The 27,357-nt window shown below is 39.1% G+C and overlaps 1 protein-coding gene across 1 annotated transcript in view; it reads left to right on the top strand.

Annotated features, from left to right (window-relative positions):
• Parm1 (prostate androgen-regulated mucin-like protein 1) overlaps positions 1-27,357 on the top strand; it is a 109,058-nt gene that overhangs the window by 51,841 nt on the left and 29,860 nt on the right. The window lies entirely within an intron of this gene.

Raw genomic sequence — 27,357 nt, 5'->3', positions numbered from 1 at the left:
GATTAAGTAAGATGGTACCTAACAGACTAAATGCTCAATATTATTGGTACTTCTCTTTCATATTTGCTTCATTCTTTCAATCTGCAAATTGCTTTCCCTCTCTTTTTAGTGTATCAGTCCCAAATACAGTTTCTTGGTAGATAATACCTGATTGGTTCAGCCTGGATAAACTCTCTACCTGTGGTTGGAAGACAAGTACCCAGTTTCTGGGTGTGACCACAAAGGAGCATTCTTTTGTGAGTTGGGGATGTGGGTTCTTAGGAAAGAAGAAACACAGCACTTTCATAACACTTTTCAAATAATTATAAATGTTAATAGTTGTAAGTGAGATTGAATGTTCTAGTAGTCTTGTCTGCAAATACAAGGAAATACAATATAAGGAAAGATGTATAAGTCTTAAACAGTATTTAATAGGATCAATTGTAAAGACTCCTTTTAAATTTGAAATAGTAGGTACACAAATTCATTTTGTACATTAAAAGTTAAAATATTTGAGAAGTTATTGAAGACAGGTTATGTCAAGGTCAAGGGATGAGATTGTGAAGTTGTAAAGTTTGCCATTCAATTAGCTTGATTACATTGAAGAAAAACCAACCTTGACAGATTTTTATGGTGTCTTCTTATGATTGATTAGTAAGGATAGAATTATTTTCTACTTCAAAAAGGATTAAAATCAAATACAAAGAAGTGATGAAGACTTACTTTTCCTGGGGATACTGAATGATCTTTGTCCTCCTTTCAGTTATTGAGACATAAACAGATTATCAATATCCTTCTGATTCTTGTTGGGTTATGCTATTTTATCAATTCAGAGAAGAATCCATTTCTGTTCAATTCACAATTTACTATGTGTCATGCAAAGTCTTGGGATAAACCTGTGAGTGAAGACAGGAGGAGTGAGATATGTTTGATTCATTTAAGGACCTCATTGTAAAAGAGATAGTTGTGTGTACATCAGAGACATTTATACAATGTGAGAGAAATAGGCATATACATTTACCCTGTATGGGAGATATATTCATGGATGCAGAGGACATACACAACTGTGAGTGATAGGGTCATGTGTACAGTGGACACGTTTATACAACTATGGGCAATAGGACCATATATACAATGAATACGTTTACACAACTGTGGAAGAGACAGCTATGTATGCAGTGGAAACACAATTATAGGCAGATGACCAGGTATGCAATAGGCACATTTGCACAATGGTGGAACCAATGGTCTAGTAGGTAGTTAGGAGAGATGACCATTACTGAGCGAGACATGGGAGAGTGTATTCAATGAACTCTGTAGGGTGGAACCTTCCCCATCATGGTTTCTCCGTCAGTTCTTATTGAATGAATGAACTAACTGGTGCAACAAGGCAGAAAGAGAAAAGTGGTATTGGGCAAGTACAAAATGTTATAGCAGTATAAAAAGAAAGAGCAACTCTTTGTTAAGCATACTTCATGTGTTCCTACTCTGTGCCAGACATTATTTTAAGCATAAGACATAGCTGTTGTATCTGATTAAAAACTTTGAGAAAATGACATGGAAGAGCTCACTTGTGTGCTACATCTCAAAGTTCAGGTGTATAGGCTTAAACAGGCAAAAATTGGGAGGATTCCAAGAGAAGATACAAGTTCAGTTTGGCCAGAGATGGCAGGGATGAGATGAGACATGATAGCAAGGATTACAAAGGACGCATAAGCCAAAATGACTAAGGAGCTGTTGAAATTTTTTAAATCCTATTAGCAGATAGTCTTTGAGGAGGTCTAAGTATGTATAGAAAAAAAATGGGTTTTTTTTCCTACTCTCTTACCCCATTCAATGTAACAGTCACAAAAATGTGTGGGGATTTCTCCCCACCAGCAACTGGGAAGTTCTTTTCTCAAACAAATTCTGAGTGTCCTCTAATTCAATTCAGTTCTGACACCATCTACCTGTAGAAGCATCAAAGCCACTTAATAGGCTCAGTCCCACATTGAGTGCCTTCTATGTCACATGTCAATTGCAAGAGGTAGGTGTCACTCATAATTCTGACCAACTAGTTACAAATGGAGATTTCCATGACCTCCCTCCTCAGGTTGGTTAATTAGAGTGGCTCACAGAACTCAGGGAAGCATTTTCATTTAATAGTTTATTATAAAGGATATAGATGAAAAGCCAGATAGAATAGATACATGGGCCAAAGCATGTGGGAAGGGGCACAGAGCTTCCATGCCCTCACTAGCCCACTACCCTCCAGGAACTTCCACTTGTTCACTTATTGGATGATCCCAAAACCGATGCCCTTTTGAGCTTTGGTGAGAACTTCATTATGTAAGCATAGTTAATTAAATCATTGGCCGTTGGTGACCAGTTCAACCTTCAGCCTGGAGACTGGGGATTAGAGAATGGGGCTGAAAGTCCAAACCTTCTAATCATCTTTCTGGTGGCCATCCCTCATGCTGATGCCATCTATATTTACTAGCCACCAGTTATCCATTATTGTGCTGAAGATATTCTTACCACTCCAAAGAGTCCAAAGGTTTTAGGTTTTAAGTTTATCTCAGGAAATGGGACAAAAACCAAATATCTGTTTCATAATATCACTGAGAGATTCAGCTGACAATGCTATTTAGGATGCATTTGTGATGCTAGAAGTAGGGGCCTCAGGAATGGGGTCTAGTAGCAAGAGAGGATAATTGGAACATAGAGAGGAAAAAAGATGAAAATGAGAAACATTGGAGTATTAGAATCCATAATATATAGGAGACATCATAAATGTAAAACTGGAAAAAAATCTTGGAATTGGGGCATACATTATGTGAAAATAGGAAAATATCAAAATGTCAAAGATGACTCTTGAGCTCCACTTTTACCTAATTAAATGACTGAAGATATCACTAACGAAAATAAAGACCAGACATTCGGCAGGAAAGATAAATTTTGGTCCTACAGGCTTCCATGTGAGAGCAGAGTATACATATGGAAATGCACAGCACATTCACAACACAGGACTTTCACCTGTGAAATAATAATTTCACCAATATCTTCATCTACAAAACCAGTTTTTCCAGCTGGGAGAAGGAAGAGTTTTGTAGCTGCAGTATAATTAGGGATTAATGACTTCCTCCAGAATTCTGTTGGCCTCCACACAGCCCAGATCTGGCCAGAGATGAAACTCAGACATGCAGCAACAGTATCAGAAACAGCACATGTACTTCAGGCTCTGTCCTTTCCAAGAGACAAGGATTTAGGACCATCCAGGGAAAATCTTTAAGTTACAAGTTGCTACTAGCTGAAGTAGAAAGACATTGAGGATCCCAGGAGAGAGGAGAAGGTTAGGATCAGAAGGTAGGGAGTAGGCCAAAAGAAGGAATGCCAGCAAAGCTTAATACTGTAATTAGGATAATAAGACTAATTTTGCCAGGTGGCAGAATTTTTCACCTGAGTTCACTTTTTAACTATTTGGCACGTAAATGCCAGTTTGAGACCCTCTGGTGTTGTAAGGTTGCCACTCAGTATTTGAGAAAGATAATAGATGAAGCCATCAGATTGTGTGATATTGCAAAGGGGAGGTCCTGTGATTAAAGAGTGGTCTAAGAAGTTAGATATGGAGTAGACAGTGTACAAGAAGGAACAAAAGGATTGCAGTATTTTAGAAGCAAAGGGAACAGACCTCACAGCCAACCTTTCCAAGAGATCATGAAAAGAATAACATATATTTTAATGGAAATATATGTTAGCATAACACATTGACATAAATTTATATGTTTAAACATATAAATAATTGAAAATATGTTTATATGTAACATAAACCTATTTATGTGTATTTTTTTCAGTGTGAGTACAGCACTGTGATAGGTGTTAAAAAGTCAGATAACATGGGTTTTGCCCTGCAGGAGTACTTTTTCAGAGCATAAGGGTTATATGAAAATTATAGGAGTAAACTGTTACAGATTACCTCAGCATGGAACATATTTCAGCTTCTGAACTTGACTGAGTAATAGAGACCAGATTTAACTTCCTACCTTAAGCAACTAAAAATAAATAAATGAAACAATGGTTTTCAGACATTGGAAGCTGGGCAGCAATCTCTAAGTGAAAAGAGCAAAGTAAGCCCTCCAGTTGTTTTAGCTTGATACTTAGAGTTTACAGGAACGTTGGCAGAGTCAGGAAGTGTCCCTGAGTTGAGCAGGCAGAGCTGAGACTTTTAGGAGAGGACAAATCTCAAGGCAGAGCACCAGAGCCACACACAGAGCGTGGTCTAGAACCTGCAAAGGATTCCTTTCTAGTCTAAGCCAAGCACTGATAAGCACATACTTGTGTGGAGACTTTCTGAAGTTGAAAAGAGAATCACCACAAAGGGTTGGCAGAGCAGTTCCTGAGTCATTCAAGACTGAAAACAATTCATGTCCCCAACAGCCAGAGGAGAGAAACTCATAATGTATAGGGCATTCTGTTGAGTGTTCAGAGTGTTGCCTAAGAAGGGCCAAATTAATAAAGACTGCTATGGCCTTAACATAGCAGAGCTTAACTGCAACTGAAAGGATCAAAATGTTTCCAGATAAATTAGCTATGTCCCAGGACAAAGTTTAAAGCAGTTGAAATAATCCAAAACATAAATAAATAAGTAAACAAACCTAAATAATTATAATGCGTTTCACCTAATCCAAAGTTACCAGGCACAAAAATATGCAATAAAATATGAATCATAATGAGAAAAAACAATTGATACAGTCTGATCCAGAAATGATACAGATGATAGAATTAATAGAAAAGAACATTAAAATAATTATGGTAAATATACTCCATATATTCAAAAAGATAGAGGAATGCATGAGCTCGTTAAGGAAAAGAGATGGAGTTTTGTTTTGTTTTTTTATGGTATTGGAGCTTGAACTCAGGCCTACTCCTTCAGCCTCTCCACCAGCCCTTTTTTTAAGTTGGGTGCTTTTCAAGATAGGATCTGACAGACTATTTGCCCAGGCTGACTTCAATCACCATCTTCCTGATCTCTGCCTCCTGAGTATCTAGGATTACAGGCATAAGCCACTAGAGCCCAGCTAAGATGGAGATTTTTAAAAACAAAATTGAGCCTCTAGAGAAGAAAATTACAATGTCTAGTATGAAAAATACCCAGATTGTGAATAGTGGAACCTGCATATTGCATGAGAAAACATTAGTGAATTTGGAGACAAAGCAATAGAAGCTCTCCAAAATAAAGCAGGGTGAAATGACAAAACATAAAAAAATAAACCAATATAGGAGCGATGAGTTGTGACACACTTTCAAGTAGACTTAATATATATGTTCCACGAAACACATATGAGAAAAATTATATATATATATATTTATATATATAACTATATATATAAATAGGTGGTACGGAGTTTGAACTTAAGGCCTCACACTTGCTAAGCAGGCGCTCTATCACTCCACCAGCCCTTTTTTGGGTTGGGTATTTTCAAGATAGGGTCTCACAAACTATTTGCCTGGGCTGTCTTCAAATCATGATCCTCTCAATCTCTGCCTCCTAAGTAGCTAGGATTATAGGCCTGAATCACAGACACACTGATGAGAAAAAATATTTGAGAATCTATTGCCTAAAATTTTTCTAAATTTGATGAAAAGTCTACATTTGGAAATCAAAGAAGCTCAACAAACCCAAATAAAAGAAACATGAAGAAAACTACATTGAGGAAGATCTTAATCAAATTGTTTAAGACCAATGGCTAATGTGTGGCAGACACAGTAAAAGCCACAAAGTTCAGAAATGTCTCATTTAAGCAATACAATGAGAAGACAGCAAAACAACAACTTTAGAATACTGAAAGAAAAAAACTCTTTCATTTAGAATTCTGTACCCAGAAAAAAACAAAAGTAAAGACTTCTGATGTACAAAATTGGAAAGACTGTACCATCTGCAGACACACAATGCAAGAGATCCTTAAGACAGAGGAAAATGATATCAAGATGAAAAACTGAATCTAAATGAAGGAGAGAAGTGCTCCAGGAATTGTCTTAAAAATATAATAGCATGGTGCTGTGAACTTTAAAACATATGAACAAACAAGACAGAGTAGCAGTCAGCTTGTAAAAAGCTACTAAGAACCCCTACTTCTGGTGTAGTCCCCTGCCCTTGTATGTAGGAGAGACCTAAAGTCTTCAAGTGATTAGAATGCAGCAAGAGTGAAGGATGTCACTTCCAAGATTAGGTTATAAAAGACTTGACTGCCATCCAGCTCCTGCTCTCTTTTTCTTCTTGTTTGCTCACTGGGATGAAGCAATCTATCACATCACATGATTCCCTATGGGGAAGCCCAGGTGACAAATAACTGAGAGTGAGAGTAGCCACTGGCCAAGAACCATGAAGAAGGTGAAGTCTTTAGTCCAAAAACTCACCAGGACTGAATCCTGCCAACCACCATATGAATGAGCTTAGAAGCAGCTCCTTCCCTGTTTGAACCTTAAGAGGGAAGCCCTGGCCAACACCTTGTTTACAGCTTTGTGAGAGATCCTGGAAGAGGATCCAGCTAACTTGCATCCAAATTTCTAACCTACAGAAACTGTGAAATAATGTTGTGTTAAGTTTGGGGGATGATTTGTTATGCAGCAATGTATAACTGATACAACAGGAGAAGGGAAATGGTAGTATATGTGGTAATAAATATAAAATGCTCTTCCTTTCTTTTTTACATATCTTTGGAAGATAGGTAAAGAATGTTGAAGAAAAAATAAAAACAATGGATTGTGACTTTAAAAACATGAAGAAATGAAATGCATGACAGTTTTTGATTTTTGGTGACAGAAAGCAGATGAGTAGTTGTCTGGGCATGGGGCTGGCTGTGAAGGCTGGGATAACCAAGGGGCATGAGGAAACTTCTGAAGGTGAAGGCTTTGTTCATTATCTTTATTGTGAGAATTTCATGGAAGTAAAAAAAAATGACAAATCTCAGCAGTGCTCTCCATTTTAAATACATCATGTTTATTAAATACCAATTATACTTTTTAAAGATAGGTAAAAGAATAAGGATCAGACAACAGAAAAGAACAGTGAAAGTTGGTTGCAATTATTACAAAAGACTTCCCAGAACACAAAGGACCTAGCAGTAGACTCAGGCTTTGCTGAAGGAGCAGAAGAAAGGCGATCAGGTAATTAAGGCAGAGGGCAGGAGTCCTGGAAAGTCAAGAAGCAGGAATTGGTCTGTTGTGTGGAAAAGAAGAACAAGTTGATGCCCAGCATTGAGCAGAGAAAACAGACTTCTTTTATCTTTCAAAGGGAATTTCTTCCTGAAAAGTAGGAAGAGGCAAATTCATATAAGTCAAAAACACAATTACTGTTGATTTCAAGAAATGTCAATGAATCCTGAGCCCCCAAATTAAGCCATTTATACTAAAACAATACCAAATTTCCTAAAAATGGACACTGTTGTGTTGTAGGTGACACTAGTTGTCATAGCATGGCTTCCAAAGCAATTTCTCTATTGTTCTATGATGAGACTAAACATTTTAGTCTAGCTTATTTATGCCAATTGAATACCATATACTTAAACCTTTGCTACCCTTTTATAGCCCACCAAAGACAAAGTAAATCAATAAAAGCAATACAAATGATGTAGCAGACTGTCAGTGCTATAAACTTGCAAACCAAATATACTGGGAATATACTATGAAAGATGACCTCAGAGGGCCTGCCATTTCCTGATTCTTAGCTACTTGAGAAGTACACATAATCCAAAACAGTTCTCCTAGTTGTAAGTAAGTGCATCCTAAGCCAATGCAGATAGTGCATGAAACTTTTTGCAAATTTAAGTCCTTAGAAACCAAAAGGGCACACCCTGAAGCATAATTATAATAGGAAAGAAGGTTAGAGAAGCGCCAATAAGACAAGAGTAAGGAAGGGTTTTGAATGTTAGATTAAGGATTCTGAACTCAATTGGGAGGCTACTAAGATATAGGAAAGTAGGGTGACATTGCAAAAGATGCCTAGAAGTCATGTACAGAGTAGAGTTAGGCAGAAGAAAATGACATAAGAAAAATATTTAAGATGCATTCATGAAGTAGGTTGGGTGAGATGGCAGTCCAATTCAAAACACATTTAAAATAAAAAGCATATATTGAGTGTTTCTAATGTGCCCAGAAATGCTTCAAATACTTACATGTATTAACTATCTATGTACTATATCTTTGCTTTGAAACATGTACCATTATTATCCATATCTTACACTTGAAAAAGTGGAGAGGCATCAAGAACTTTAATAACTTTCCCATGGTCCCAGAGCTAACAAGGAGCAGAGTTGGGGCAGTCTGACTTCATAGTTCCACGTATGCTCTGCAGCCTTCCAGCATTCATTTAATATCGGCTCTGTGACAGCTACAGAAAGTGTCATTAAGGAAGGAATCAAGACCAAAAGTGGTCTTGAGTGTTTTCACTTCTCCTCCACAGGCACTGTGTTGGTCTAAGATGGGGTCCTCTCTACAGCAGACTCTAGCTGCTTTCCCTGTTGCTAGACATACCACCTTCCATGGTCTGCTCTTACCAGTGATCTTCCCAAAGCATATACTGGCCACATCACCCTCTCTCCAACACTCATCTGTGTTTTACAGGGCCCTCCATCGTCCGATACCTGGGGATTTCACTAGCCTTATATCTCCCCTGTTTGGCACTCCAGGTTCCAGACACAAGACCACATATTCTCTCTCATTTCTGGGGTACTGCACGTGGTGCTCTCTGAGTTGGAGATACTGTTCTACCATTGCTCACCCTTCCTCACAAACTAACTTCTTCTTAACTCCCCAGCTAATCTAAGAGGTCCCTTCTTCCAGAAAATCTTCTCTAACACCTTGCGCTGCATCTATCCCAGGTCCCCTTCAACATGTTCGGACAGTACCCCGTACCCTCACTATTTATACTGCATTCTAACCTCATGCATAATGATTGGTTGCTCCACTCAATATTAAGCTCTGTAAAGGCAGTGACTTTGTCCGTTGCTTTATTTCCAACACTGACCATGGCACATGGTACCTGGTGAACTCTTGATGAATTGTTTTGCAATTGAAGAGTAAATGAGGATTGGGTTTAATAGAAGATAGAAAACAAATTTAGAAAGAAACCAAACTTTCTCTAAATACCTTGAATCATTGGCAGAATTAGAGCATTTAGGAAAATTGTTTTGGAGGTGGGAGTGGGGAATTGCTCAGTATAGATCAACTTACTGAATTTGGTGATAAATACCATCTAGGAAGAAATGCCCCGTAGACAGCTGGAATGGTGGGACATGGGCTTATTTGTAGATGAGGCCGGAGATGCAAACTTGCTCATTCATGGAGATTTTACCACTTTTCTCTTTGAGAATTTTTCTTTCCTCCCTTGTTCAATAGTGTTTATCTAGACTGATTATTGCTTTATAACTGTGAAACAGAAACCTAAAATTATTATCAGGCATATCCCTTCCCAGATTATATGTGCAATCATACAGAAAGGGAGAATTAATTTTCTCTGCATCTTCCAGAAAGTTTGCTTGCATTTTTTTTTAATATTATGTGGTTTCTTGCTTGAATAGGGAATGAAAGGGTGAATTTCAGAGATAGGAGCAAAGGCTGAAATGCTCTTGATTCAATTACATATCAAATAGAAATGCTATTTCTGATCTTGCAAAGAATAATTTTGGCTTTTCTATATATCATTATTTGATAAGGACTTAGTAAAAGGTAGATTTTCTGGATGAAGATTTGTGAATGCAATTATGGTCCCATAGTAACACCAAGCCAAAGTGCTCATGCTTCAGCCTACAGGGACCTGATGAGCAGTTAGTAAGTGCTTTTAGGGTGAGATGTGGATCTGTCCTGCTAAAAGCAACTTCTGAATTACAGCAAAGGCGTGCTGATAGTCTGGCCAGCAGATAGTCGCTAGAAAAGAACATGTGATCATCTGTACTATGACCTAAAAAATGACCTCATCATTTCCTTCTAGGTAACTATATAAGTTTACCTGGCAATATAGAAAAAGTTCTACCTTTCTGATTTATCTCTTAGAAGAATGTGGGGTATGTGTATGAGTATCTCTATGTGTGTGTGTGTGTGTGTGTGTGTGTGTGTGTTCATGTGTAGGAAAATATTTCACTCTACTGCAAGGCATTTCCCTTAAAAGCTATCAGAATAGCATCCTCCTCACAACAAGACCTGAGGAAGTACTGGAATAGTCAGATATACGTGAGCCCAAACCCCAGTTTTTCCTTTTACATGCAAGTTGAAGGAGGAGGGTGATGGCAGAAATAAGGGAAGCCCAGAGGAACTGGTTTGACTTACTCACTTTGAGTATACATCTTAAAATACACTTGGAGTTAGAGGACTGGAATACAGGTGAGAGCACAGGGCCAGATTTTTAGAACTGGGACTCACCTTTAAAATAAAGCCGTATTGTAGAACTGACTCTGCCTCAAATTGCATGTATTTGGGGTGTCACTATATAATCCAACGCCAGAAGGAACATAAGAATATATTAAAGAAGCAATTTGTAAGGTTTAAAATGGGCAGAGTTATTTTTGAATAATTTTTTCTAAGCAGCCACACTTACAAAATTATTCTAAGTAAGTATATCCAAAGCAAAATTATTCTTTGAGTTAATTTAGCAACAGAACTAATTTTTATATAGTTTCCATAATTTGCCCAAGTTAGCTCATGTCCCCAGATTCTGTCCTTTCAGATTTATGTGTTTAAAACTATTTGTCAGCAATGGCTGCAGAACAGCATTTTAATGAATCTCAAAGACTTTCATCAGAGTATGCTGTACTCCAATCACAGTGCCAGTGACATCTTCCCAGTCGACAATGCCGACACTTTCTTTAGCAGAGGTGGCCATGCCACAGGTGTTTGAGACAAACTGAGGGTAGTAGCAGTTGGAGACTGGCTATCAAAGAGAGCACTGATGATGTGTGTGGCTGTGGATACCCAAGTAGCAACTTAAGTTGTTTTAGCAGAGATGCAAACTCTGTGAGTAAGGAGAAGCAGCATCTTTCTGGAGTAGTTGATGTGGTAAATAACAAAAGTATGAGAGTCCAGAATTTTAGGCAAATTAAAAAGTCGAACATTTCTTCCATGGGTGACGATTGGGAGATAATTAATCACTTTAAGTGAGGATTCGTTGTGGAGTTTCTTCAAACAGCAGTTCCCTTTGTCACTTAAAGTATTTGATTAAAATTCATTACTCACAACATCTCTTACATAAAGTATGATTTTGCATGTTGATTTCAGCTCACTAAATTCATTATGTGCAACATTTTTGGAGAGGGGATTCACTCCAACAAAATTAATAGGCTCCCGTAGAACACCTTATCTTAGTCTGTTTTGTGCTTCTATAACAGAATACCATAGACTGTAGAACTTATAAAGAACAGAGGTTTATTTCTTATAGTTCTGGAGACTGGGAAGTCCACAATCAAGGGGCCGGCATCCAGCAAGGGAAGGACGGAAGGTGGTAGGGCAAGAGACCATGTTTGCATGCACACACCTAGATCTATGTGCAGTCACATGCAAGAAAGAATGAGAGCACAGCAGGAAAGAGGCTGAATATATTCTCTTTTTTAAATTGTCGTGCTGGGTGGGAATACCCTGGGCATTTACAAAAGTTATTTCAATGTATCAAATATATTGTACTTGAATTTACCCCCTCCACCATAACTAAGCCAGTAATAGCATTAAAGGTTCTACCTCCCAACACTGTTGCACTGGGGATTAACTTTCCAACACATAAACCTTAGGGGACACATTCAAACTCTACTGCATTTCAGCAAGTAATAAGTTCTGCCCCACTATATACTATTCACACCTTTGTGCAACCTTCAAGATGCTCGTGCTCCTGTAACCCGAGGAATGAGTTCCCACTCTCCAGCCCCTTACTTTATTCAGGGACAGAATGGGTATGAGGTTTTTGTTCCCTTAGATGGTTTCTCTATCACTGACAGCATTTCAGGACTTAGAAACACTCCATGAGAAAATACAGCCCCAAATCTTCTGGGGTCTCTTATGACAAGTAAGGCCCTGCTGTACAGTATACTTCTGTCCACAGCCTACATTATTCAACCTATCCTTGTTTTGAAAATGACCCCTGTCAGCAGAGAATCCAAGTGCATTGGATACCTGATGGTATTGAGGGTCCCTGATGGTAAAGGGAGCTAGGTCTCAAAGAGGAGAACCAGCTCATCCAAGGAGCCATGGCCTTGGGACCCACACAGACAGACAGACTTCAGAGCTCCCAGTTCTGCTATGTCACTTCCAGCCTAGAAGATGCAAGAGAGTAATAAACCTCATTCTCATTTAGATGTCTGTGGAAGACAGTGCTCTTCTTGTTCTAAGAACTACAGCCTGACAATATTTCAGTTTTTAAGCATGTAGTTTCAGAGAGAGTTTATCAGGCAAAACAAAAAAAAAGAACTGAAGGACAGAAATCATAATTAATTAACACATCTTACCATTTTACTTAGCCACTTACTAATCACCTTTCCTACTTGTTTATTCTTCTAGGATATTGGACAAAATAGACAATCTGTGTGAAACAAAGGTGGTAGAGGAAGAATTATGGCTGACCTAATATGAGAGGCTTTTACACAAGAAGGCCAAGTGCAGGAGACAATATGCATCCACATACATGAAGGGGAAGTAGCCAACGGGAAGACTGTATGACTATGAAACACACGATTTAGACACTGGGTACCCTGCTCATAGCAGACACTCATAACAGTTGTTGAGTCAGACCTAAACAAATCAAATCTAATAGAATTTTTTAAATGTAAATGCTAGGTGATACTTACCTTTTTTAAATAATAAGAAGATGCTTTTCTAGTGAGTGTGCTCTAGCTTGCAACCTCATGGCACTAATAAAAGCAGGCCAGCCCACCTAAAAATAACAAGGTATGGGCCCCTGATTGTTGTTGAGTGTTGTTTCCTCTGCTTCCTCAGCTGCCCAGAGTCATTTAAACCTAGTGCGTGTCACCTCAAGATTCATTTTGAAAACCACCCCAGAAGCTTCTGAACTTTTTTTAAGATGGTGGAAAACTTAAATCATATTTAAGTGGGTTTTTTTTGGTTTTGTTTTTTCTTTTTTTGATACGTTCTTTGAATGTGGGAGGCAGCTTGCTTTCACTAGACATCAGACCAGAGAGTACTTCCGGATGCTGCTTTGTTAAAAAACATGGGAAGCATTCTATCCTTGGGGTTCTCAGTTGTTGCTATGAGGAGGAAGCATCTCCTTCTGCTGGTACTAAAAACACCTGTTGAAAATCATTAACAGATTTAAGGGCTGAGAGCATTTGGACTCAGGTTTTATTAGACAGAGTTCAACAAATAGCCCAATATTTATCGAACTCTTGCTTTGTGCCAGACACTGTGGTATGTTTTTTTTTTAAATGATCTTCCATTTATATTGCGTGTAATAGAAACCCTGACCAAACAATTTCTAAGATATATATTGTTTGTTTATCAGCAAGTCTGGAGAAGAATACCCCAGGGCCACCTAAACAGATCAACAGCCTTTTGTCAAAGACAAAAGGCTCTTTTCCCCTTGCACTTTAGTGGGTTGACTTTCATTCTTGACTCCCTAAGCCAGTTGTCACTGTACCAAACATCACATCTGCATTAAAGACAAGCAGGAAAAGGAAGAATACTCACCAAGACAGTTCCCCCTTCTTACATATTCCTTTTTAAGGATGCAAAAACTTTTCTAGGAGTCTCTTAGCCTGTGCTCCATCCATGTCATGCATAGAACAAGAGTTCATTGACATTCCTTAGCTGCAAATGAGGCTGGGAAGGCAGCATTTTGTTTTTATATCCTCTGTAAGAAGATAGGCAAAAAAGGAATTTAAAATAGATGTTGAATTAGCGAAGCAACAGTAACTGTCTTACATGAGTTATTTACTTAATCCTCACAATAACCTTTCAGTGGAGATACTGCAGTTATCCCTAGTTTGTAGATAAAGAAACAGAGTGATGAAGAAACTTGTGCAAGGTTACATGGCAACTAAGTTGTTTAGGTTATAGTTTTAACCATTGTAGGCAACTGTATGGCATGGTGGTTAAGAGAGCAAGCCATAAAAATAGACTGCTTTCTTGAGTTTGAGTCTAAGACCATTGTGTAGAATTTGAATGTAATTGTGTGTCCTGGGGAGTTATTTAACTCCTAAAATGATATCCCAAAATGGGAATATCGATAATACTCACCCTAGATTTATTGTGAAGATTAATGACTTATCAATTACTCAGAATTTGGCATGTAACAGATACTAGAAAAGTATTAAATCAGAAGGTATTAAGCAAGCAGCTTTATTGTGGTAGCCCTAACTTGAAAACAGCTCAAAAGTCCATCTTCAGTAGAACAGGTAAATCAATTGAGGTCTATAATACAGTTGAATACAATCCAGCAGGGAAAAAACAATGAGTTGGTAATGCACAAAAAGACTCAGGTTAGTCTTTTGGTGAGTGAAAGAATCCATACATAAAAGAATACACATTGCATGGTTCAATTTATGTGACGTTCAAATGCAGGCAAAGCAAATCTAAGTAATAAAAGTCAGACTAAGAGTTACTCTGGGACAGTCATGTGACAAGAGGACATAGAGAACTTTTCTGAAGCTAATAGGGTCTGTGTCTTGATCTATCTGAGTGGTGGTAACACAAAATGGACACATGCAAAAGTTCATTGAGTTGTATACTTAAAATGTGTGCATTTTGCTGCATGGAAGTTGTATTTTTTAATATTTCAACTTTAAAAATTAATAAAAGGAAAGAAAGAACAAAACCATAACACAAGCAATGATAGCAGGAAAATGAAGGGGTGCACCAATGACACACGTTCTGAGTCTTCTCTCAGAAAGTCCCAGCTGCCCTTTCCCACCTCTGAAGAAACACCCTGAGTCATTGTCTTGGAGTTATCCCTGCCCTCTTGCCTGCCTTGGATGGTGAGTGGTGGACCATGATGGTGAAGCCCACAGGAATCCAAAGCCTAATGCCTTTTATAGATGTTATCCTGTAGCATTCAAACTGCCTGCTGATTTGCCAGTAGTAACGTAAGGATGTGTATGCCCAGGGTGCCTCTGAGAACTGCCCTTCCTGAGCAGACTGCCATGGAGCTGAACCTTAAAGGCACTAGCTCCTTATGGAGCAAGAAGTCATGAATGGCTGAATCAGCTGAGCTAGAGACCATAAGGTGGCAAAAGAAGTGGAAAGGTACATTTAGGTTCCAAAGGCAGTAGTGCAACTGCTCCAGGGCTGCCTCAACCATTTGAGTCACATAAACCTGAAAAGATCCTCTGAGGAAAAACTGGGACTCCAAGCAAGGCAGGCTACAAGGCTTTGTTAAGCTCCAGCTGTTTCCCGGCCTACAGGATTGAGAAATTATTTCATTGTGACTTCAGCTTATAGGGAATGGGTGAAACTGTATGCTACCCCTCAATCAGGCAAGAGATCCCCACATTTTACAAACACCCAAACAAAAGACTTCCTTCTTTCAATCTTATGAGGATTTTTTTTTTTAATTTTGGTAACTGAACAAATAGGCGAGGGACAGGCAGCTGAACAGGGTTCCCAAGCTGGAGGATATGACCTTCCAGCCCAGGGTGAGGGAGAGAGAGGAGAACCCTAGCCTCAGTTCGGGAGAACCATAGTGACTGCCTTTGTTAAAAGCTGGTCACTAGCAAAGCACCCAAAGTAGAAACTGTATTGCCTCCTTCTTTGCCTTTTGCCTAGCAATGTCTAAAAACCCTGCCAGAAAAGTCACGCATGGGGAAGGGGAGGCTGCCTGGGGAATGTCTCCAGGTCAGGCTCCATCCTGGGTTTGGGTGGACTCAAGCTTGGCTTTGGGCTGTATAATTGCAAAGGATCTCTGGTCTCATTAGTCTTGGAGTAATTACAGAGGTCCGCAGCAGGTGGGAGCTTTATAATAGTTGCATATTCAGATATTCTCTGTGTGGGTCTTTGTGTGTACTCTTGCCACGGACTCCACAAATATTAGGATTGAGCCTATGGAAGGGAAGTACCAGAGAAAATGACATTGTCCCTCAGAAAATCCCCTGGCAACTGAATGCAGCCGTAGGGCCTTTCTCCTCCCTTGCTACTATCCACTGCATGTGCTAGTACCCATCTTCAGCAGCAAAGGACCAAACACAACCTGCTTTCCCTCCTTCTCTACACTGTCTCACACTGAGAAACTACAATATGGTGCCTTCAGAATTTCAAGCATCTGTCAGCATCCTTGCTTAGCATAGCCTCCTCCTAGGGCCTACCACCACAGTCCCTTCCAACCTAGAAAAAGGTTTTGGAGGACTGTTGATTGACAAAGACAGATGTTATGCCAGATTGTGGGGGAGAAGAAAATATATTTTTTCTGCAGGACATACCACATGCTTCACAAATGTTATTTTCTCATTAGCATTCACAGCACCAATGGGGAGCCTAGTGATATCATTAATACTGATTTTATGGATGGAGAAATTGAGTCATACACCAGGTCTGCAGGTTCTGATTCAGTGACTGGAAAATAGAAGCTCTTTCCTCTTTTGGGACTGAATTACATCTCATTTCCATAAATGAAACACTCAGGAGAATATGACTTTTCTAACAAGTGTCCTCTTAAACATAGTTTGATGGCTTTGGGGCACACACATTCTGTCTAGACATATGATAGCTTTCAAACACCATATGGTTGGACCATGCTCTAATTAGTAATAATTTCTGATGTTAGATGAATCTTCTAGAGCATTGGATGCCCTTAGCAGCCCCAACCAAAAACAATATGGGAACTTTTACAGATGTGGTTTCACCTAACCTAAAAAACACTAAGGTCCAGCTTTGATACTATAGAAAAGCCCTGTAGATCCTTTCTCTCTCTCTCTCTCTCTCTCTCTCTCTCCTGCTAATGTTCACTTCACTTAATGTAGGTATCTGTGTTTGGGCCAATAATAGATGGTCAGCATTTCAACAGCTGGAGACTAGTCTATGTCGTGCATAAAGAGAAGAAATCCCTACAGCCTCTAAAAATAAGCAAACAAATGCAACTAAAGTCTGTTTAGAGGCTCACCCAAAATTTCATGATAGCTGATCATTTTTATGAAACTTACAAACAAATCAAAGGGAGGATACGTTTCTGCTATCATGATGCAGCAAATAAGCCAGAACATATTTGTTTTTCAAAATGTAGAAAATCTAAAACTTTACTCAATATTTAATGAGCACCCTCTGTGTGCTAGGCATGATGAAACAAAGGACAAGTTGCAGTCCTTATTGGCAGGGCTCCCAGCTCAATGGAAGACAAGCATAGAAAGAAATGATGGATCAGTATAGTACATGCTGCAGTTCCAGTCTGTATCAAGTCCTGTGACTGTGCAGAGGAGAAAGGCACTATGGAATTAGAGTATATTTCATAGAGGAGGTCAGACTCTAGTTCTCAGAATTGGGATAGCAAGAGGGGAGGAAGGCAGGAAGGAGTCAGGGTAGGAAGAACATCAGCGGCAAAAGCAGGGAGACAGATGGTTCTGGAACATTTCAGGAACACTCAGTGATTCAGATTGACAAGATCACAGGGCCCATGAGAGTGAGGTAGGGAGACCATGAAAGGGGTCACAGAATGTGCCAAGGAGGACATGAAGAAGTTAGTGATAGGATTAAGGAGGGAGAAAGGGTTCATACATTCAAATAACATTTTAAGATTACTTTTGTGACCCACACTAGAGAATTTGTTAGGGAGACAGAGGAAAACTGAGGATTGACTGCCTTGCAGTCAATTCATTATCCCAATTCAGTATCATAGGGCACTTAAAAAGTTAGGCCTAGAGCAAGACAATCTCAGGTTCAAGCTTCAAGCTTCAGCTGTTCCATGTACCTCTGTGGCCTTAGGGATGTTACTTTTCTAAGCCCCATTGATCATTCGTGCAATGGAAATAAAAGGTGTCTATGTTAGAGTTGATCTGATGGTTAAATGAGCATAAAGTGCTCAATACACAGCTCTGAGGAGAACACTCAGCTCACTCACTCATTCAGTGTGTGTGCATGTGTGTGCACATGACTACATGCACTCAGGCACATGCACACCCAGCATCACTATGTGAAGTGCCTGTTAGCAGTCACTCTGCCCACAAACCTTCTGCAGCTAGGACATCTGCCAGGAGACTCAGGCAGACCTGCAGCCTGATCTGGCAGGCACAAGAGAAGTTTGACTGTGTTTTGATTAAATTTCACCAAATTTGCCAAAGCTTGTCACCTGTTTTTCTCAGGTTATTGACAAGCCAAGGGCAGAGAAGAACAGGCCAAAGGGGAAAAAAGAAACAGGTGAGCGGAGTGTACCTGAGTACTCTGACACTGGCCCTGGTTGCTGCTCATGAAATCCAAGGACAAGTAAGAGAGTTCAAGGACTTACTGACTCCTATTCTTGATACACAGGTTCATCAGGAGGTGCAGATCATAGTCTCTCCAGCCTATGGTGCCTTGCAACTGTTCCCTCACTGGGAGAATTTGCCTATATGTCCCAATCATTAGTCCCTAAGCCTCTCCTCCTAATTAGGCAGGAAACCAGGGAGCAAGGCAAACACAAGCTCTTTCAAATATCAGAGATATGAACAGTGGTATTAGTCTCCTCCATAAAGGAATTACAGATAGAAACAGATAATTTTCTATCCAACTAAGAATCTGCTTTTCTTCAGAGCAATAATCTGTCAGCTTTTCTTGCAATGTAGAAGCTTGAGTCTGACCAAACTTCAGGAATGATTGCCATTTGTAAACTTACAAGGAGAAACTTCAGAGTAAATTGGCCTCGTGCCCTTAAACCTCACATCTGGACTAAGTCTAAGAGGTTTCTTTCCTGCATCAGTCCAAATCATGTATGTGGGTGGGTCACTGTCCAGACAGGGCACATCATGTCTAGAAATGTCACTTTGTTTTTAAACAATGCTTATTCACCTCTAATGAGAGGTGAGTGGGTTTAATAAAACTAAAAAGCTTCTTCACAGCAAAGGAAACAGTCACAAGACTGGAGAGACAACCTACAGAATGGAAGACAATCTTTGCCAGCTATATATATGACAAGGGATTATAGCCAGAATATACTGGGAGCTTAAAAACTAATCTCCCAAAGAATCCAAAACCCAATGAATAAATGGGCAAATGAACTGAACAGATAAAAGAAGTACAAATGACCAAAAAATACCATGAAGAAATGCTCAGCATCCCTGGCCATAAAGGAAATACAAATCAAAATGACTTTGAGATTTCACCTCACTACAATCAGAATGACTATCATCAAAAACACAAACAATGCTGGAGTTGTAGCTCAGGTGGTGAAGTGCCTGCCTAGCAAGTGCAAGGTCCTAAGTTCAAGCCCCAGTAACACACACACACACACACACACACACACACACACACACACACACACACAAATGCTGGCAAGGATGTGGGAGAAAAGGAACCCTTATACACTGTTGTTGGGAATGTAAATTAGTGCAACTGCTACCAGGAAAGCAGTATGGAGATTCCTCAAAAAACTAAAACTAGACCTACCATACCATCTGGCAATACTATCCTGGGCATATATCCAAAGGAATATAAGTCAGGATACAAGAGAGACACTTGCATGCCCATGTTTATTGCACCACTATTCACAATAACTGAACTATGGAAATAGCCCAGATGCCCTACAACTGCTGAATGGATTAAGAAAATGTTATATATACATATGAGTATTATTCAGCTATAAAGAAGAATAATAGTATGTTGTTTGCAGGTAAATGGGTAGAACTATAGATCATCATGTTAAGCAAAACAAGCCAGGTTCAGAAAGACAAAGGTTGCATGTTTCCCCCCATATGTGGAAGTTAGAGCTAAAAGATAAATGTGTACATAAATGCATGCATGATCGGGGACTAGCAACTGCATTATTTTTTATTATTATCATGTTATTGTTGTACTGGGGTACATTGTGACATTTACAAAAGTTCTTACAATATATCATAGTTGAATTCACCCCCTCCATCATGCTCCTTTATCCCCTCCCCCATTCCTGGGATAGTTTCAGCAGATCTCATTTTCCCATTTTCATACATGACTACATAATATTTCACCACATTCACCTCCCACACCCTTTCTTTATATCCTCTCTCCCTCCCACTGGTGCCAATCCCCAGACAGGACCTGTTCTACCTTCCTGTCCTTCATTTTTGAAAAAGAGACATTTTTGTTTGTTTAAGATAGCTACACAGGAAGTTTCATTGTGACGTATCTATGTAGATTTGTATTATTACCCGGATTGAGGCTGGGCACAGTATGTCTATGAGGATCAGAGGAGCTCTAGTTCTGACTCTCTTTACACAGTTCTTTCTAGGCAGACTCTGCCCAGTCCTTCTTCTTAGATGTGTAAAGTTAATCACATCATGTCCTTTCTTCATGTCTGTGCCTTCAATTGCAAATGAGATGTACTCAGCGCTCTCTAGCCTAGAACCTTTTCTTGAAATCCTAAGAAAGTATACTTACCCATTAGACTCATTCACCTTGGTATTCCTGTGGAAATACAAGTCATTCAGATGACTTGTATTAGAGATTCTGAATGCTGATGCTTTAACCCTCAAGTGTGATAGTATTTGGAGACAAGACCTTTGGGAGATAATTAGGGTTAGATGAGGTCATGAGAGTAGTACTGTTGTGATGGGATTAGTGCTCGTATTAGAGAGCGCTCACTCTCACTCTCTTTCTTTCTTTTACCTCTCTTTGTTTCTCTCTCTCTCTGTCTCTCTCTCTTTTATCTCTCTCTTTTTGTTTCTCTCTCTCTCTTTGTTTCTTTCTCTCTCTCTCTCTCCCCATATTCCCACCACCACCATTGTTGAAAGGCCATCTGAGATAGTAGGCAATCACCTAAAACCAGGAAGAGGGCTTTTACCAGAAACTGAATTGATTAGCATCTTACTACACTTGATCTCAGGCAAAAGGCCAAGAAGCAACTGATTAGTATCTTGATCTTGGATTTTCCAGCCTCTAGAAATATAAGAAATGAGTTTGTGTTGTTTAAGCACCCATGTTATCATATTTAATTACAGCAGACTAACACACCAGCATTCTTTATGACAGTTACAGCATCTTAACCTTGGCTACATTCATGCTGAAAGGACACCCACCCTCAGGCAGTCAGGGCAATAGGAAATGTACATCAAATAAGGCAAAGCAGAGATTTTTAATGCCTCATTCAGGTGATGATAACGAATGTTGTCACATAATTTCATGCATTGTTGGTTTGTTAGGAGTAGAAATTGCTTGAACTGGACTGTAAAGTACTTTAAACAAATACTCAATAGGTAGCCATGGAAAATCAGTGGTTATCTGCTGTTCTCTTAGGAAGCAGTCAGGATAGGAGTATATTAGTAAGAATTAGGGAAATGGAATTTCTCCAGCAACAAAACCAATCCTTTGGAGCGTATCATTTTTAGTACTGTAATGCTTTCCATAGTACAGCTTTTAGCTCCACTGGAAATGACAATGCAAGTGTCACCCTGAGCAACATGTATCTTAAGTAACATCATGTATATTCTTATCCTTTCACAACCAATTCAAGTGTTGCCTCTTCTGCAACTTTTCTAAATGTCATTTGAAAATGACATTGTATATTTTTACATTCTGTGGTCCCCTTACAGAATTTATTAATCATTTCTCAAGACTCCCATTGAAACTTGGTTTAACTTTTATAAAGTGTTTATCACATTTTATTGCAGGAAGTTGGATACCCTTTCTGTCCTAATACATAGTGAACTCTATGAAGGCAAAACCATGGACACAGAAGCTTGAATGAATGTTTTCATTCAGTGGTTCTCATTTATTTCAGATGTTCAGCATGCCTTTAGCTTAGCTATGAGAATGAGGTTCACTCTGCCTCCATCTGCAATATATGATACTGTGAACAGTAGCTAAGATTGTCATAATTTGCCCTCTGAATCTTTAAATCTGCCATGGATGCTGCCAGAAAGCAGTTATCTAGGCTTCAGTAGTTACATATGAAGCTCTAGTGTTTTAGTAGTATTTTTTCCAACTGTTCTTTTGTTCATATTTCAAGGATTTCTTGATCTGAACTCATTCTGAAACTGTTGATAGTTCACTGCTATCAAAAGACCACAGGCACAGCTTGGAATATTATGTGGCCTAAGTTGAGAAGTCTGTCTGCCTGTTCCTGCTTAGTATGAAAGTAACTGCTTACAGTTCGTGGTATTTACCAACTCCTTTTATTTTATATTTTTTATTGTTTTATTATTCATATGTGCATACAAGGCTTGGGTCATTTCTCCCCCCTACCCCCACCCCCCCTTACCACCCACTCTGCCCCCTCCCTCTCTCCCCCACCCCCTCAATACCCAGCAGAAACTATTTTGCCCTTATCTCTAATTTTGTTGAAGAGAGAGTATAAGCAATAATAGGAAGGACCAAGGGTTTTTGCTGGTTGAGATAAGGATAGCTATACAGGGAGTTGACTCACATTAATTTCCTGTGCATGTGTGTTACCTTCTAGGCTAACTCTTTTTGATCTAACCTTTTCTCTAGTTCCTGGTCCCCTTTTCCCATTGGCCTCAGTTGCTTTTAAGGTATCTGCTTTAGTTTCTCTGTGTTAAGGGCAACAAATGCTAGCTAATTTTTTAGGTGTCTTACCTATCCTCACCCCTCCCTTGTGTGCTCTCGCTTTTATCGTGTGCTCAAAGTCCAATCCACTTGTTGTGTTTGCCCTTGATCTAATGTCCACATATGAGGGAGAACATACGATTTTTGGTCTTTTGGGCCAGGCTAACCTCACTCAGAATGATGTTCTCCAATTCCATCCATTTACCAGTGGATGATAACATTTCGTTCTTCTTCATGGCTGCATAAAATTTCATTGTGTATAGATACCACATTTTCTTAATCCATTCGTCAGTGGTGGGGCATCTTGGCTGTTTCCATAACTTGGCTATTGTGAATAGTGCCGCAATAAATGTGGGTGTGCAGGTGCCTCTGGAGTAACCTGTGTCACAGTCTTTTGGGTATATCCCCAAGAGTGGTATTGCTGGATCAAATGGTAGATCCATGTTTAGCTTTTTAAGTAGCCTCCAAATTTTTTTCCAGAGTGGTTGTACTAGTTTACATTCCCACCAACAGTGTAAGAGGGTTCCTTTTTCCCTGAATCCTCGACAACACCTGTTGGTGGAGGTGTTGCTAATGATGGCTGTTATAACAGGGGTGAGGTGGAATCTTAGTGTGGTTTTAATTTGCATTTCCTTTATTGCTAGAGATGGTGAGCATTTTTTCATGTGTTTTTTGGCCATTTGAATTTCTTCTTTTGAGAAAGTTCTGTTTAGTTCACGTGCCCATTTCTTTATTGGTTCATTAGTTTTGGGAGAATTTAGTTTTTTAAGTTCCCTATATATTCTGATTATCAGTCCTTTGTCTGATATGTAGCTGGCAAGTATTTTCTCCCACTCTGTGGGTGTTCTCTTCAGTTTAGAGACCATTTCTTTTGATGAACAGAAGCTTTTTAGTTTTATGAGGTCCCATTTATCTATACTATCTCTTAGTTGCTGTGCTGCTGGGGTTTTGTTGAGAAGGTTCTTACCTATACCTACTAATTACAGAGTATTTCCTACTCTTTCCTGTATCAACTTTAGAGTTTGTGGTCTGATATTAAGATCCTTGATCCATTTTGAGTTAATCTTGGTATAGGGTGATATACATGGATCTAGTTTCAGTTTTTTGCAGACTGCTAAACAGTTTTCCCAGCAGTTTTGTTGAAGAGGCTGCTTTTTCTCCGTCGTATATTTTTAGCACCTTTGTCAAAGACAAGTTGGTTATAATTGTGTGGCTTCATATCTGGGTCCTCTATTCTGTTCCACTGGTCTTCATGTCTGTTTTTGTGCCAGTACCATGCTGTTTTTATTGTTATTGCTTTGTAATATAGTTTGAAATCAGGTATCGTGATGCCTCCAGCATTGTTCTTTTGACTGAGTATTGCCTTGGCTATTCGTGGCCTCTTGTGTTTCCATATAGATTTCACGGTAGATTTTTCAATCTCTTTAATGAATGTCATTGGAATTTTGATGGGAATTGCATTAAACATGTAGATTACTTTTGGGAGTATAGACATTTTTACTATGTTGATTCTACCAATCCATGAGCATGGGAGATCTCTCCACTTTCTATAGTCTTCCTCAATCTCTTTCTTCAGAAGTTTATAGTTTTCCTTGTAGAGGTCTTTCACATCTTTTGTTAGGTTTACATCTAGGTATTTGATTTTTTTTGAGGCTATTGTAAATGGAATTGTTTTCATACATTCTTTTTCCGTTTGCTCATTGTTAGTGTATAGACATTCTAATGATTTTTCTATGTTGATTTTATATCCTGCTACCTTGCTATAGCTATTGATGATGTCTAGAAGCTTCTGAGTATAGTTTTTTGGGTCTTTAAGGTATAGGATCACGTCATCTGCAAATAGGGATATTTTGACAGTTTCTTTACCTATTTGTATTCCTTTTATTCCTTCTTCTTGCCTAATTGCTCTGGCTATGAATTCCAGTACTATGTAGAATAGGAGTGGAGATAGTGGGCATCCTTGTCTGGTTCTTGATTTTAGAGGGAATGGTTTCAGTTTTTCTCCGTTAAGTCTAATGCTGGCTGTAGGTTTGTCATATACAGCTTTTATAATGTTGAGGTACTTTCCTTGTATTCCTAGTTTTCCCAACTCCTTTTAAATCTTTTCTTTTTCTTCTTTTCTTTTCTTTCTTTCTCTTTCTCCCTTGTGTTGGAGATCAAATCCAGGGCCTCATCGTGCCAACATGCCCCCAGCTCCTGAACAATTCCTTTTAAATGAAATAAAACCAATTATTTTGAAAAATTCAAACATTAAGTTAAAGATAGACTCTTTCCATTAGTTCCTAAAACTAGTAAGTGGCAGAATGATGAAGTAAGCAGATGTTATTCCATGTACCTCAATATTTCCCCTCTTTTCTTTTCCTCCTTTCTTCTGTGCTGGTGTCTAACCCACACTCTGCTCATTCTGAATCTTATTTATGGTTGGCCTTTACCACCTCAAAGGAAATCTCAGGGTATGCAAGGTTAAGTAATTAAAGACTTAATAAGACAGCAGCCATAGGCACATTTCATGGTGGAATGACAGAGTGAGGAATTTGAATGGTATTATTTGCCTTTAAATAACATCAGACAGGCAACCCTCCCTGAGGAAGCTATGATGGATGCAGCCACAACTAAGAACACATAGAAAAGACTGGAGACATGGTAGCATATTCATGAAGACAGTTCTTCGGCCTTCTTTCTTCCTTTCTTCTTGCCTGCCTACTTCCCCAAGCACTTATTTAACACTTGCTATGGTCTGGGTACCATCTTGAGCTTCAGAGGAAAGTGAAGAAGGTCAGATACTCTCATTGAACTTGAATTCTGAAAAAAAGAGATAATAAATAAGTAAATAAATGTGGAATTTCAGGAAAAGATACTAGTATTATGAAAAACAAAAAGTATTTCAGTTCTTCAGAAACTTAAGCTTAGAATTACCATGTGACCAAGCAGTTTTACTTCTTAGTGTATTCCCAAAGGAACAGAAAGCAAGGATATAAACATATTTGTACACCACGTCCATGCAGCATTATTCACAACAGCCAAAAGGCAGAAGCAAGTGAAGTGTCCATCAATGAATGAAAAAATAAATAAAATATGATCTACACGCCATTGAATATTATTTAACCTTAAAGAGGAAGGAAATTCTGATACAAGCTATAGCATAGCTAAAATTTGAAGACATTAAGTGAAATAAACCAATTGTAAGGCAAATATCATGTGCTTCTACTTCTATGCAGCATCAAATTCATAGAGAATGTGAAATGGTGGATTCCAGGGACTGGAGTAGGGGGGAAAAACAGAGTTGTTGCTTATTGACATTGAGTTTGAGTCTGGAAAGCTATAAAAGTTCTGAAGATAAATGTTATGAGTCTATAACAATATGAACATATTTAATGCCACTGAACTGTACACATAAAAATTGTAAATGTTAGATTATGTATATATTTTACATTAAGATTTTTTTTAAAACTCTTTTAAAGAAATGGAGAAGGGGCTGGAGTAGAAATGTTTTAATTAGTACTGTCTGGGAAGTACTGTGAACAAGAGGTGGATGAGTAGACCAGAACGATGAGGAGAGATGAAGTGACATGATTGTGGATTCTGTTCTAACTACAGCAGACTGCCTTTGAAGTGTTTTAATTAATTAAAAATCATTACCTTCTTTGCCATTTTAAAAAACTTCCTGGCTATGAAAAGTAGATCTGAGGAAACCTGGGAGCCAGTAGGCCAGTGAAGAGACCACTGCCAAGCTGGGGATGTGGATCAGTGCTAAAGCACTTACCTGGCATGTACAAGGCTCCAAGTTTGATATTCAGCACTGGAGAGGGAGAGAGAGAAAGAGAGAGCTGTCTATGCTGGCTCAGTGATGTTGAAATTAAAGGGGAAGAGAAGGGGGTTAGATTGTGATTAGTTTCAAGGGAGAATTCTCATGGCTCTATCAGGTTTGATGTGGGATGTGAGGGACAGAGGTACATGAAGAATGATATCCCAGTTTTTAACTGAGCAACCTTATAAATGTGGGTCCCATCTACCGAGATGGAAATGAGCAGAGGGAAAAGCTAGTTGGGGAATGGTATTGAGCACAAGAAGGCAATGAAGAGATGTGTTGCATGGAAGGCAAGACCATAAACCCCATGTTTATCACAATGCTAGCACATGGAAGCCATTCATCAAACAAAGAATGAGTGAGTGAAACTGAACAAGTAAATTTTACAAAATATGACAGAGAACATTTAGAAAAATGATAGGATCATAAAAATCCCTGGCTAGAATTTCAGAGAACTGGGCTCCAGTCTCAGAAAATATTCCCAAACCTCAGATGACTCCTAGCTTTTATTCTAGGACCTCCCTCCTTTCCTTCTTGGTAGGGAACTGGCTCACAGGTATATTCATTGCAGCCCAGGGCTGCCTGTGACAGTACAGAAGGGAGAAAGGCAGGAAACAGCCAATCAGTGAGCTCCTTTGGCTTTGCAGGATGTAGGGATGGAGGAAAGAGGGACAAGACTAAAATCCTCTGCAGACTGCACCTCCCTTCCTGCAGGTACACCTTCCCCTCTCTACCACACACTCACAGCATCCAGGCAGACATTATAAACCACCATCTCAGTCATCCAGACAAATTCCAGTAAGTCACATTCCTGTGAGGGTCTCACTCTCTAAGGACACTGATTTAAGAAAGCTGAGGATAAAGTTTATTCCTCTTATCTGCTGTTCTTCACTGACTGACCCACTAATTACTCTTACTGAGCCTTTGGGCTGTTTCCTATTGAC

The sequence above is a fragment of the Castor canadensis genome, chromosome 9 (genome assembly GCF_047511655.1).
Source record: "Castor canadensis chromosome 9, mCasCan1.hap1v2, whole genome shotgun sequence".
NCBI classification, from domain to species: Eukaryota; Metazoa; Chordata; class Mammalia; order Rodentia; family Castoridae; genus Castor; species Castor canadensis.
Note: the sequence above shows the minus strand (reverse complement) of the source record. Positions and strands in the feature narration are given on the sequence as shown.